At 32.1% G+C, this 12,703-nt stretch overlaps 1 non-coding gene across 1 annotated transcript; it reads right to left on the reverse strand.

Moving 5' to 3' along the window:
• Positions 1 to 10,540: 10,540 nt before the first annotated feature.
• Positions 10,541 to 10,613, reverse strand: TRNAA-AGC (transfer RNA alanine (anticodon AGC)). Its single transcript has one exon. It is a non-coding gene; the product is annotated as a tRNA-Ala (tRNA).
• Between the last annotated feature and the right edge of the window lie 2,090 nt (positions 10,614 to 12,703).

Raw genomic sequence — 12,703 nt, forward strand, 5'->3', positions numbered from 1 at the left:
AAATCAGTAAGAAAATAATGAGGGATTGACACAGTCATTAATACCAAATCAATGAGATTGTGTAATGTGGAATAATTATGATCAATGTGGAATAATTAAAAAAAATGAAATTGAATAGTTGGGTAAATAAATCGTGCAGATTTTATAGTGCCGCCATGTTAGCAAAATTAAGATTTCAATCAACCACATTTGAGTATTTAACAAATAGACTAATTTGCCCTTAATTATTAGATTAGTTTAGCTTAAACTCAATTAAGGTATACGTGGAATTTCCAAGTACTTTAACTTTTATATATTGTTAATAGATTTAATGAGATGTCTAACCTAGATATAATAAGTATGTATATGTAAATAATTATTGTACAAAAAACAATAATACATAGTTAGAAAGCACAAAGTTGTATTGAAAATGTAAATACTAATTATTGCTCATTATTACACACCTATCACATAAATAAAAATTAACCATAATTAATGAATTTAATTTTTTTCAAAAGTATTGATTGTCAATAAAAATTGACCTCTAACCAAATGAGAAGTATTGATTGACAATAAATAGTTTTCAATTCAGTATGGTCAATTTTTATTTAATATAATTATGCTATTAATTAAGTTATAATTTTCTATGTCTAAGACTGAAAAAGTCACTTTTAATCTTAGATGCACGCCTAATCTTCAATAACAATCTTCAAAATAAATAAAAAATTGCATTTTTCTCTTATTTTTAATCATTTTTTCGATTTTTTATTTAGACATTTTTTTCACCTTTTATTAAAAACATAGAAAAACAAGTATAAAAATAAAAATAAAAAAGAAGAAAATGATTCTGTTGAATTTTTTAAAGTTGTACTTTTAATATAGATTTTATTTTAGGAAAAAAATCAATACAATTGATTTAAATATATTAAGAATTTAAATCAAAATTAATTTAATTTTAATTTTGATTATGTTAATAAATTATATGATTATTATTTTTTTATTTTAACCTAATTTTTGTTATAAATAGTTGACACTTTTTATTTTAACCTAACTTTTCATAACACACAAAAATCTTATTTTGAGGCCATAAATTTCAATAACAATTCTCACAGTCACTATAACATTCACACATACTCACACAATTTCTATTTTTTTACATAATCATTTACCATTTAAAAATCTCAAATCTACTTAAATCCACAGCTTCTTCACCTATGAGCATTGAATCGTGATGAAGATAAGAATTTCAAGGTCCTTCCCCGCGCGTCTCTTTCGTAAAATTTCCTCGCTTATGTCCATAATTTTCACTTTATAATCCTGCATATAAAGATAAGAATTTCAAAGTCCTTTTTCTGGGAAGAAATCTGAAAAGATGGGTTTCAAGAGAAGACTTCAAAACTAAGGTGTGACTAATTATGTAAGCACGTGAAATCACTGGAGCCAAATTTGTAGATAAACATAATTCATTTAGTAAAAAAGAAAACCTTATGTAACAACACACTAAACATACAGTGAAATCAAACATGAAATTATAAAACACAAGAAAATCAAACATGAAATTATAAATCAGAAGAAAGCCTAAATAGAAGGAGTAAGAGTAGCCATAAACTGATTAATTGGAAACGATAACAAATCAGGTAAGCAATTTCTTTCTTTCAGCTCCTTCGATAAAGCTTCAATAGTATCATTTATTCTATCTGGTACTTGTTCCTTAGCCCGAGGAAATTTGTTCGAACACCATTGCTTCTTCAGAGTGAAAATATTATCTGCAATATGCATAGGCATCATTATCATAGTATGAGTATACAAAATTTCATATGTCAGACACAATATAGCAAGACAACATGAATGTGAAAATAGAGAAAGTAGAACTTGCCCATCTGTTTGTTGATGTATGAGCAACATCAATTGTTTACCCTCTTGATAGTAATACCAATACACCAGTGTCTTGATTGCCAATGAAAGTATTAAGATTACCTTCTAAATCATTCAATAAGTATTCATATAAATTTCAAAAAAGAAACATTTCTTAACTCATTAATTCAATCATTATCTCTATACTTTTCCAACTCACTTTGCAAATGTTAAATATATTATTTGACTGTTACAAAACCCATTCAATAAACATCAAACATAATGCATTACTAACACATCATTTGTAAGCCAACATCTGACCACATACACAAAAGAGTAGAATATAAACCTTCATGTTCTGGCATAAAACCCAAAACAGGTTGAAACTAATATAGAACACCACTTACAAAGCATTTCAGATATTTATAACAACAACCAAATCAAACAGCTGCAGTCTCTTCATCCCATGAGCAGGCTTTCTGTAGAGAAACATTGGATGCGGAGATATAATATCAGTTGTAGTTGAAAAAAGTAAATACTATATACCAACAATTAAATCATATCAAATCAAACATGAATCTGTAAATTAATACTAATAAGTGAAAATCAATGGCCCAAGATAACTCAAAAACCCTATTGTCTAAAAAAAAAAAGAGATATTAATTAAATAAAATAAATAATTAAAAACAAAAAGATTTAATGAAAAGAGAAAAAAACAACGTTACTGCACTTTCATCCATTGTGATTCACTTTCAGAAATCGCTTAATCCTTTTGCTCCACTTTCAAAATTCCAAAAAGATAACAACTGATTGATCTTCTCCAATCTCTATTCTCTTTTCTCTTTTAGCAAAATCAAAACCGAAAACAACAACACTTCTTCAACACAAACAAAATTTCTTTTCTCAAAACAACCCAGACTTTGGAATTTTTCTGTATTAATGATTGATCTGTCCAAAAAAACTCAATTCCCAAATAATTAATTTAAAAATATTTAAGACTATCATAAAATAAAATAAAATATTTTATTAATATTATGAAATAACATTAGTATTGGCCTTGCCGGTGAATTTCATTGGACAGAGCATTCGAACCAAATTCCCACGACATGTTATGGCCTTGCCGGTGAATTTCAGATTTGTCACTAATAAAGTGTTAGGAGATAAAGCGAATATTTCAGCTTCTGGATCTGAAAATGGAAACAAACACCAGAAACATATAAATTAGTATTTAGAAGAATAAGAAGAAGAAGGGTTTTGACAAATTGTAGATTTTTCCAAATGGAGGCTGAACGAAGAAAAATCGGAGAGTGAGAGGAGGAATGAAAATAAGATGAGAAAGATTTGTGGTTTGTATTCTCTAAACCCTTCCCTTTCAGATCCCTAGCATGTGAAAAATTGTTATTAGTGACACTGCATTTGTAATTGTTTGGAATAAATAAAGTTAGGATAATGATAGCAATAACTTAGGTAATGACAAAAAATTTGAAAAATGTGTGGGAAGTTGTGTGCATGTCTTTGAATACTGTGTGGAACAGTTATTCACGCTAATATTTATTGGTCTGCAGACTAATGAGTGTTTTTTGCCCCAAAACCTTGATTATTTTGTGGGATAATGGATGTAATTAAAATAAATTAAAAAGGTATTAAAAAAGCAACAAAAAAATATTATCTTGACATGTCAGCAAAATTAAGATTACAATCAACCATATTGCAGTATTTAACAAATAGACTAATTTGCCCTTAATTATTAGATTAGTTTAAGTTAAACTCAATTAGGGTATATGTGGAATTTCCAGGTACTTTAACTTGTATATATTGTTAATAGATATCAAATGACCAAATCTATCTATTTCTTAAAAACACTTCTTTTTTTTGTTAAATGTATGTTTATGTTTTGCGACAAAGAGAATTATTTTAATAATTTGTTTTTATAACTTTTATTACATATTTAAGAATAAACGTGTACTTTAATATAAGATATATCATGTCTAAAAATAAATATTATCTTACATATTATATTAAAGTGTATGTTTATTCTTACATATTATATTATAAATTATTTTGCTTGCCCCCATTCCGAATATTTCCTGGATCCGCCACTGATTAACAAGTTACAACTTTTTTTTTAGTTTCTACACATGGGGTGAAAATAAAATGAAATGGATTCAAAATGAGATGAATTCATATAGATTTTCTTCCATTCTTTTTTCAGATCTTGAAATTTGAAAATAAAATAGATTCAAAATGAGGTGAATATCATATATGATAAAAACTCAATTAAATCATTAAATTGGAATTCATAATTACAATTCAAAATTAAAATATAAGATTTTGAACTATACTGCATAAAAAGATAAAAATAAATTTCGTAATTCTAAACGTATGTACAGAGAAGAAAGAAAACATTGAGTGACTTATAAATTATATCAATCTATCAAACACAGAATAAAAAACAAAAGTTGTAGCAATTTATTTCATAGACAAAGTTTGATTTGTTTTACGATTCATATTGCATCAACAACGGGCATTTGGTCTAGTGGTATGATTCTCGGAATGCCCCTTTTTCTTAAATATCTCATCTTTTTTAGTTTGCTAAGTCTGTTAGGAAGTTTAGTCAGTCAGTTAGAAAGTTTGTTAGTCCTTTCATTTTCTCCGCTATACCAGTCTGCTACACCATCACTATATATGTGCAAACTGTGTGCAACTTGAAGCTTAAAAGCTTGTGATTCAAGTTTTCTTTCATTAATGGATAAATGCAAACATTCAAATTTACCTTCCAACCTTTCTGTTATGTCAGTAATAAGGGCCATGGCCTGATTTGAGGCCTAATTCACAGACAAAACTGATGTGTAAGGTAGTCAAAAGTACGTGAACATTCAAATAGGTTAACGGTAAATAAGCAAACTGCAAAGACATGAAGGAGGAATAAAAGCAGTAATTGTGCCATCATCGATATATTACAAGTTGCGAATCACATACAAGCATTTATACGTTTAACTAAACTTGCATAATTTGACTACTTCAATATTCTTTAGCTGGATCAGAAATGGCCGCAATCATCTGATGAACCAAAAGATAAAGATCGTTAATTCAAAGTTAATAACTCAAATTAAAAGGCATGCAGTCATTTTAAAGATAAGTCTCACAAAAATTTGCGTCAATAGTAAAGAAAATAATAGAAATATGATTTGCTTACTTGAAGAGGAGTGGCCTCTATGGGAAATATTTTTCGATCCACCACTCGTCGATTTGGCAAAATGTTAAGTGTTGGCGAATGGCGACTTGTTTGTCCTTCTACTAACATTTTAGAATCATAATCATCATTTCGAGCAGCAGCCGCAGGGGAACTCAAAATTCTTGCATCTGCTTTCTTAGCATTGTCTGTGTTGAAAAAGGCCATAATAATCTAATAAACCAAAAGATAAAGATTGTTAATTTAAACAAATAAGCGCGGCCATTTCGATAGAAGTTTATGATCTGCTTACTCTAAAAGGGCCAGCCGCTATGAGGGAGTTGACAGAAGTACTTGCGCATTGACAGTGACGGCCATCATCACCAATGAGACCTCTTACAGATATTGAAAGTATCTCAAATTCTCCCTACATGCATGTAGGAAAATGAATCATGTGAGCGCACAACACAAATTAAAAGACACGGGCCAAAGATTAAGAGCTATACATATATATTATTATAAGATAAGATGCAGAATTTAACCTTCTTGCGCTCGACACCATTAGGAGTTAAAAGGGTAATGTCTGATATAGGACCAATCGCAGATATTATGCTAAGCGTTAGATGAGGAAATGCCTGAGATATAGTGTATATAATATCTACCACATCCTGCAAATCATATGTTTAGTAAATGTAATATAAAACTGAATATGAAATGTGAACATTGGTTAGTTAATGTTATACCTGGCCAGCATTCAAATCTATCAGATAGGGGGCGAGTTTTCCAAGAAGTCGTCGAGGTCTTTTCTTGGTTGTTGTTTGAGTAGTTCCTTCATATTGTGAAGAAGTTGTTAGGGAAAGTCTTTGTTTTCTCTTCTTTGATCTGGAACCGGAAGCACGGGGGAGTCTGCGTCGTCTTGCTATCTTAGTCGTGAAGGAGAATATGAAGACCTTGTAGGAGAACTCACTTATTTTCTTGGTCTTCAAGTAAAGCAAATGGAAGACCACATTTTTGTATCTCAAACCAAGTATGCAAAGAGCATAGTATTCTCACATAAGTTGAGTCCCGTAGGTACAACTTGTAATCGAGAAGAGAGTCTTGATTTGATTAGTTATGTTGTCATAGTATGCAAAGAGCATTGTTGGCTCATGGTTGATTCACCGATTTGAAGAGAGTCTTTCAAGTGCATTAGCCTATTGAAAACTAACTTGAATTATTTTGCTTTAATAAAAGGAAGCAAATAGAGTCACCCCTGCCTCTGCCAATAAATACTCTTGACAACATAACTAATCAAATAAGTATGCTAGTTCAAAAAATTCAAAACCTACACTACAAAGTCTAGAGTTGTAAGAAAAACCACATGCAAAAAACTTGAATGTGTATCTCTATTTTGACAGACAACCCAATTTTTTTTTTTACAACATTCTTATTAAGAATATACCAATTTGTTTTAGAATATATAATAAGTTATATACATTGGTTACTCACAATCCTAGTGAAATGTTCCAAATGCTCCTATAAGTTATACCTAAACACACTGTAAATGGCCAATACACAGTAAAGTGTATCATATGAGGGACCATGATTCCCTAACTAAAGTTGCATAATTTTGCTAGTTCAAAGCAATCCAATTCAGTGTATATTAGTATTATCTTCTACAAGGAATTAATAGATGACAGGAACATGTATCATGGCATGAGAATTAAATTTCTTATCATCCTTCTTTCTTAAAAGAAAAATGTGTTTTGGAATATCATTCATTTCCTGAGTCTACACGCAATCTATACACTGGAACTAATCAAGAACTTCATTTCAAGTGTCCCCAACAGATGGAGACTTCATGTCCTCACAAATTGTCCCCTACAGAAGGAGATTTCATGTCCTGATAAGTTGAAGTACTAGTTGTTGTTGATGTGATTCAGATAAGCTTCAAACCCTAGCCATAAAAGTTTGAACTCATGTTTCAAGTATTGTAATGTGTGAAGAGATTTGGAAAATTAGGCAAAATCCAAAATAAACAAGAGGGCATATACAACAACATATCATATGACAGTATGAATAATGATGATCTAAAAACACAAAATAAGCCAACATAAAAAGTTGAGATATCGCAGTACCATGTAGAAATCATCGCCGATATATTACAAGTTGCAAATCAAATACTAAATTTGTATTGGAAAATATAAAATGTCAACATTGAATGCAACAGTAAAGTGTATCATATGTGTGGCCATGATTCCCTTACAAAACAATTAAAAGATGACAGGAAACAATCTATACACCACAACTAGACACTTAAAAGATGACAGGAAACAATCTATACACCACAACTAGACACTTAAAAGATGACAGTAAAGTGTGGCCATGATTCCCTTACAAAAACTGCAAAATTTTACAACTTCAATGCAGCCTCTGCAAGTAACAAGAATCCAAGTCACTGTATTATCTTCTACAAGGAATTAAAAGATGACAGGAAACAATCTATACACCACAACTAGACACTTAATTTCAAGTGTCCCCTACAGAAGGAGATTTCATGTCCTCTACAGAAGGCGACTTCATGTCCTGATCATTTGAAGCACTTGTCGTTGCTGATGTTGGATTTATAATATTTCCATCTCCCACTGTTGGAGTTGTTGGCAAATATCCAGATGTACAACCTTCTTCTTTCACAGCCTTTGTACTATGTTCTCTAGCTGGATCCATATTGGCCTTGATCATCTGATCAACCAAAACATAAAGATTGTACCATTTTCAATATAAGAAAACATGAATTTCTGTCAATAATAAAGAAAATAATCAAAATATGATTTTCTTACTTGAAGAGGGGTGGCTGCTGTGGGATTTATTTCATCATTTCGAGGAGCAGTACCGAAATCCAAAATTCTTGCACCTGTTTTCTTAGCGGTGTCTGTTTCGAATAAGGCCGCGATAATCTAATGAACCAAAAAGATAAAGATTGTTAATTTAAACAAATGAGTTCTATTATTTGAATATAAGAATTTATCATCTTCTTACTTCAACACTGTCAGCTACTATGAGGGAATTGATAGCAGTATTTGCAAACATATTTCCCTGATCATCTGTGCATGTTATGGTGCACATTGCCTTTTCACGAGAGCGATGAACATTATCATCAATGGGCCATTTTAAAGACATCAGGTGATATTCTCCCTACATGCATATAGGAAATTGGAATAAACGACCGTTCGCAAAATTTAAAGATATGACAAAATTTATCAAAAATTAAGAGATTTGACAGAAAAATTAAGATGCAAAATTTAACCTTGCGGTGCCTGGGACTGCCCGGAGTAAAATTGATAATTTCTGATATAGAACCATGTGCAGAAAGTATGGCAACAGTTTTACCAGGATTTGCCACGGATAAATTGTATATAACTTCTACCACATCCTGCAAATCATATGTTTAATAAATGTAATATAAAATTGCATCTGAAATGTGAAGATTGGTTAGTTGATGTTATACCTTGCCAGCATTCAACTGAATGACATGAGGGATGAATTCACCACCACCAGTAACAGTAGGGCGGCCAGGGCTTCTCTTGGTTGGAGTTGTTTCTGCAGAAGTTGTTCGAGAAGGTCCTTCTTTCTTTGATCCGGAACCGGAACCAGGAGGGCGTCCTCTTTTCCTCTTGGTTGGAGTTTCTGAAGGTTCCTCCTCTTTTATCTTCTTTGGAGTTAGGTTGGGAGAAAAAGTAGCAGCAGTTTCTGCAGAAGTTGTTCGAGAAGGTCCTTCTTTTTCCTTCTTTGATCCGGAACCGGAACCAGGAGGGCGTCCTCTTTTCTTCTTGGTTGGAGTTTCTGAAGAAGGTTCCAATGGCAATGGCAATGGATCTTGTTTTCTTTTCTGGGAAGAAGTAGCAGCAGTTTCAGTTTGAGAAGGTTCTTCATTGATGTGAAGTTCATTGAAGTGTGAAGAATGCAATGGTGAATCCGGAAATATCTTCTCATCAATGACTTCTTTCGGATGATCGGTAGCGGAAGTACCGATCATCTTTGCCGCTGCCTCCTTATCACCCCCTTCCATTGATGTGCAACAAGAACAATAAGTTTTGAAACTATGGAATGTGAGCAAGAGAGAAAGAGAGAAAGAGAGAGAGAGAGAGAGAGGTGGATTTGATTTACATGTACACAAAGAATATGATATATTTATAGTATAATGAATGAAGAGGTTCAGCTAAGTAAGAAGGAAATGTAACTAACTGTGTATAACTGCTTCTAACTAATCAACTGTCATAACAGAAAACTAAGAAGGAAAATGTAACTAACTGCTTATAACTGCTTCTAACTAATTAACTGTCATAACAGAAAACTATGATGGAAATGTAACTAACTGTTTATAACTGCTTCTAACTAATTAACTGTCATAACAGAAAACTAAGATGGAAATGTAACTAATTTGTTGGATTTGTTTATAAAGTTGAGGTGGATAACTAACTGCTTCTAACTGCTCTCTTGTAGGATTTGTTGGATTCTTTGATGATCCAAATGTTGAACCATTTCACATTACTAGAGCAAACAATTCATGCTCTCTTCTACACATATAAAGGACTTTTCCTGTTATAATCTAGAAAATGATTATATTTATCAAAACATAAAGTTGAATTATAAAAAACCTCAAATTAAAACTTGGACAAAAATCAATTGAGATTTTTTCAAACCCATTAAAGTGAAATCTCAATGTTTCTTCCTATGCAAACCCAATTTGAGGATTTTTGGGTTTTGTTTAAGCATCATCACAGATAAAACCATCACCATAGATTCTAAAACATCATTGAATTTCTATAGTAATTTTTTAAACTTCGCATTAATATCATCATGAAATAGTTGTAAAGGGAAAACAAGTGATTAATACTATAATACTTGATATATTGATGTGATATAAGTCTGAGTTAGAAATTTCATATTGCTTAATGGAGGTTGAATACTGTGAGAAATCATATACCTAATGCCTTAGTTTTTGAGTGAATATGAGGTGTCATTATCACTTGTAAGGACTATTGATCCAGCTCCCGTTCATTCTAGAATTCAATTTTGCATCTGGGAAGAATGCAAATATAATTGATATACTGTGAGAAAACATATCGACTTAGACTGTCACTTGGTTCGGAAAACATATCGACAGTTGAGTGTATCACACGTTTCGCCATGATTCCCTAACTTAATTTGCATAGTTTTACTACTTCAATGCAATTCAAGTAAAACAATCAATCCAATTCGTTATATATTAGAATTATCTTCTTCAAGGAATTAATGGATGACAGGAAAATCCATCATGGCATAAGAATTAAATTTCTAATCATCATTCATTCTTATAAGAAAACCACTGAAAAAAAGAAAAGGAATATCATTTCCTGAGTCTACCATCTATACACCAGAATTAATTCCAGAAAACTTTTTCAATCGAATTTGTGATAAATTTTCTACACAAATTTTTAAGTTAAAGACCTTTTATACCTCATTTGATACATGACAACATTATAGAAACTCAAGTGCTAATTTAAAAGAAAAAATTGGAGATGCGGGGTATCGATCCCCGTACCTCTCGCATGCTAAGCGAGCGCTCTACCATCTGAGCTACATCCCCATGTATTGGGAAATTGAATCTTGCTTTTCTAATAACTACGTGATAATTGTTGGGTATCACTCAACTGGAGGTTACAAACTGTATGATGCTGCAAACAGTAGGATTGTGATCAGCCAAGACATTGTGGTCGATGAATTGAAGCAAATGTAGCAACCTGTAACCGGTTATGAGTAGGGGTGTTCGCGGGCCGGTTTGGTTCGGTTTTGAGAGAATCCGATACCCAAACCGATTAAAATTAAATGGATTGGTTTGGATTGGATTTATAAATTTTTGCGATAAAGCCCAAACCGAACCGATCCGAGAAACAACAGATTGGTTTGGGTTGGATTGATCGGGTAGATAAAAATTGCAAAAATATTTTTAAAAAATAACTTATTTACAAAAATTAATTTTTCATAATATTATAAAAAATATAATATTAATAGTGTTCAAATTTAAATATTATACTACAAATTTCTCTCTAATAGATTCAAAAATATCTCACAAAAATAATATCTAAGATTAAGACTTTTGAGTCTATAACTAGTCACTTGAATTAATATAATAATGAATGTGTTTCATAACTTTATGTTCATTTATCATATTACACTATCAATTTTCTAATAACAAATTAAAATAGCATAACTTGTCCACACACAACATTTTTTTTTTTATTGAAGTTGAATGCTTTGTAGTAATTTTCATGATAATTAATTATGGTTGGTTTGGGTTGGGCTTGCGGGTAGAAAGTTGAAAATCCGATGCCCGAACCGATTGTCATTGGATTTCATTGGTTTGGTTCGGTTCTTGCCCGAACTGAAAAAATATCCAACCCAAACACTATGGTTTGGTTCGGATTCTGGTTTGGTTCGGATTTACCCGAACCAATGAACACCCCTAGTTATGAGCAGTCTGTAACTGGTTACTAAGAAAGCTGTAACCGGTTACACCTTTGAAATTTCAGACTCTGCAGAATTGGGAAGTGCATAAACACAGCATGTCGACGCCCGAAATGAAGTTGAGCCTAAAAATATAGTTCAGATAACTTTGAAACCATGTTTCAAGTATTGTAATGTGTGAAGATATTTGTCAAAGGAGCTTAATGGTTGAGATTTGTCTAAAGACTTGCTGAGTTTTCCTGCAGATTTGGTAATATAGTAGTAATTCATGCCGTTGCCAAGGAAAATTAGGCAAAATCCAAGATAAACAAGAGGGCATATACAACATATCATATGACAGTACGAATTAATATGAAATGAATATGCTTGCATTATTGAACTTGTATTACAAAGGAGAAGTATAGGCCTCAAGCCATCTCTTGTATATATATGGCTATACAGTATATCCATATATATTATATATACAAGAGATGGCTTGAGATACAAGTAAGGTAAAATAACTAACTATCCTACAAAATAGAAACCAACAATAACAAACCCTAACGGCTAGTGAGTGACATATGGAAATAGGAAATATGGTCCAATACCCCCCTCAAGCTGGATCGAAGTTTAACGAGATGCCAAGCTTGGAAAGAATGTTTGTGAATGGAGATGGTTCATGAGGTTTTGTGAATATGTCTGCAAGTTGAGCAGAGCTGGCTACAGGTAGATGGTGTGGGGGAATTGATGTTTGAATGTGGGACAACAGGAAACACATGTTCATAGAAGGAGACATTGCGATTTATGGAGATTTCACGTGTGGCAAAATTCATCACAATAAATCCTTTGATGCCATGTTTGTACCCAAGGAAGATGCATTTAGAAGCACGAGGGTCCAGCTTTTGTCTGCCCTGCATGGTTGACTGCAAAATTCCAGAAATTTTTTGGCAGGTGTGAATGAAACATGATAGCACGAGCAACATTCAAAATGTTCCTGTGTTTGCGTTCAGCTATAGCATTTTGTTGTGGCGTTTCAATACATGTATGTTGATGAAAGATTCCTTTGTTTTTGAAGTAGTCATGCATGAGAAACTCTTTTCCATTGTCTGAGCGAATTTATTTGACAGAAGTGTTGAATTGAAGTTGCACCATGTTGATGAATTGTATGTCTTGAGTAGTCATCTACAATGGTTAGAAAGTAAGCATATGAGGGAGAAAAGGGTCCTCATATAT

The sequence above is a fragment of the Vicia villosa genome, linkage group LG2 (assembly GCF_029867415.1).
Source record: "Vicia villosa cultivar HV-30 ecotype Madison, WI linkage group LG2, Vvil1.0, whole genome shotgun sequence".
Lineage (NCBI taxonomy): Eukaryota > Viridiplantae > Streptophyta > Magnoliopsida > Fabales > Fabaceae > Vicia > Vicia villosa.